The sequence below is a fragment of the Bidens hawaiensis genome, unplaced genomic scaffold, assembly GCF_021521415.1.
Source record: "Bidens hawaiensis isolate Kalapana, Puna unplaced genomic scaffold, B.hawaiensis_p1.1 tig00036365_1, whole genome shotgun sequence".
NCBI lineage: Eukaryota > Viridiplantae > Streptophyta > Magnoliopsida > Asterales > Asteraceae > Bidens > Bidens hawaiensis.
The window spans coordinates 93,655-96,492 of NW_027496347.1; positions in this window are offsets into that span (position 1 = coordinate 93,655).

Consider the following 2,838-nt stretch of genomic DNA (forward strand, 5'->3'; position numbering starts at 1 on the left):
AACTCTTTGTCGAAAAGGTTCGACACTTTTGTGTTAAATTATAACATGAACGGGTGGGACAAAAACATTGGAGAACTTCACTCAATGCTTAAAACAGCCGAGGCGAGCATGGGTAAAAGGGTTTTACCCGTGTTTGCGATCAATGAAGGTAAATCCAAGAATCGATCTCAACCCAATTCTAAGGCTAAGGTAGCAAAAAGAAAGGGTCCTCCTGTGCATCTTAAGGGTAAGGGCAAATCACCGGTTATGGCAAAGAAACAAAAGGTTATGGAACCGAGGGGTCATAAGGATGATCCTTGTTTTGGTTGTGGGGAGACCGGACATTGGAAACGCAATTGCCCGGTCTACCTAAAGGAGCTAAGAGACAAGAGGAATGCGGGGCATACCTCGGGTAATGTCTTTATGATTAATATTGAGCTAAATCTTATTTCTTCTAACACATGGGTATTGGATACCGGATGTGGAACTCATATTTGCAATTGGTTGCAGGGGTTCAAAAGGAATGAAGACTTAAAGAAGGGCGAAGTGAGTCTTTTCATGGGCAACGGTGCAAGGGTGCACGTGGTCGCTAGAGGAGACTTCACTTTATCGCTTCCAAGTGGTTTGGAAGTTGTTTTGAGAAATGTTTTGTATGCTCCTAGTTTGACTAGGAACATTATTTCTGTGCACCTTCTTAGACAATGTAACTTTGACTTTAAATTTGTAAAATCAGAAATGCATGTATCATCTAATGGTATCTTTTATTTTAAAGCTATACCAAACAACGGTATTTATGAATTGGTTCATGACAATACCTTAAATAGCTCATTATATCAAACTTCCACTAAAAGACTCAAAAAGGATTTGAGTGATTCCTACATTTGGCATTGTCGTCTTGGACACATAAATAAGAATCGTGTAAATACTCTCCAAAAGAATGGTCTTTTGAAAACAAATGAGTTAGGTTCGTTTGATGAGTGTGAATCTTGTATTCAAGGCAAGATGACCAAAGAACCTTTTAAAGGTACAAATGAAAGGGCTAAGGACTTGTTAGGTATCATACATACGGATGTATGCGGACCTCTCAAGCCCACTAGTAGGAATAGTGAAAGGTACTTCATTACCTTTACCGACGATTTTAGTCGATATGGGTATGTGTATCTAATGAAACACAAACATGAAGCCTTTGAAATGTTCAAGGAATTTCAAAAAGAAGTACAAAATCAGCTCGACCGAACAATCAAGGTACTCCGCTCCGATAGAGGAGGCGAATACCTAAGTGATGCTTTTCAAAGTCATCTTAGAGATTGTGGAATTATTTCACAGCTCACTCCTCCTGGTACTCCTCAACATAACGGAGTATCCGAGAGGAGGAATCGAACACTGTTGGACATGGTTCGATCAATGATGGCACGAAGCTCGCTACCACCGTCATTTTGGGGATATGCGCTACTTACAGCGGCTCGTATTTTGAATATGGCCCCGACCAAAAAGGTGGATCGAATACCCTATGAAATATGGCATGGAAAGGTTCCATCCTTTTCATATTTAAGGGTATGGGGATGCATAGTTTATGTTAAACGTGACACCCCAAATAAGCTTGAGGCTCGATCCATCAGGTGTATCTTCATAGGATACCCAAAGGATGATATAGGATATATATTCTATGATCCTAGTGAACAAAAGGTGTTTGTTTCACGCAAAGGATACTTCTTAGAAACTAAGTTCCTTATGGAAGGACCTAGTGAAAAGAGAGTGGAACTTGAAGAGGTTCAAGAATCACTGGATGATACACAGTTGGTCGATACTAGTTTTCAACACGAGGATGTTGAAAGTGATCAAATGGTTGATCATACACACATTGCTCGCAGATCTAGTAGGATTAGTCAACCTCCCGAGAGATATGGATTTCTCGTGGATGATTGCTACTTGGTCGATTCGGATGAACCGATCTCCTACAAAGATGCTATGTCACAACCTGATTGTGACAAGTGGCTTGAAGCCATGAGCGCCGAGATGCAATCCATGCACGATAACCAAGTTTGGGAATTGGTTGATCGTCCACTTAACTCCAAAATGGTTGGATGTAAGTGGGTCTTCAAGAAGAAGACCGATATGCATGGAAATTTAGATACTTACAAAGCCCGACTTGTCGCAAAAGGTTTCACGCAAACTCAAGGGATTGATTATGATGAAACCTTCTCGCCGGTCGCGATGCTTAAGTCGATCAGGATATTATTTGCCATTGCAGCTCATTTTGATTATGAGATATGGCAAATGGATGTCAAGACCGCTTTTCTTAATGGATATCTTGAGGAAGATGTCCACATGGTTCAGCCTGAAGGTTTTGTCGATCCATCTAATCCTGATAAAGTATGTAAGTTAAGGAAATCAATCTACGGGTTGAAACAAGCATCACGGATGTGGAATCATCGTTTTAATGAAGAAATCAAAGCGTTTGGTTTCGTCCAAAACGGTGATGAGGCGTGTGTGTATAAATGGGCTAGTGGGAGTATAATCATGTTCCTTATTTTGTATGTCGATGATATACTTTTATTTGGAAATGATATACCAAGTATGGAAAGCGTTAAAACGTGGTTAAGTAGTCGTTTCTCAATTAAGGATCTTGGAGAAGCGACATATATCTTGGGAATAAAGGTCTATAGGGATAGACAAAGGAAATTGATCGGACTCAATCAAAGTGCATACATTGATAAAATCCTAAAAAGGTTCAGGATGGAAAACTCTAAGAAAGGTTTGGTACCTATTCCTAGAGGAACCGTGTTAAGCTCATCCCAAAGTCCTAGCTCTAAGGAAGAGCAGGATAGGATGAAGCATGTTCCTTATGCTTCGGCAATA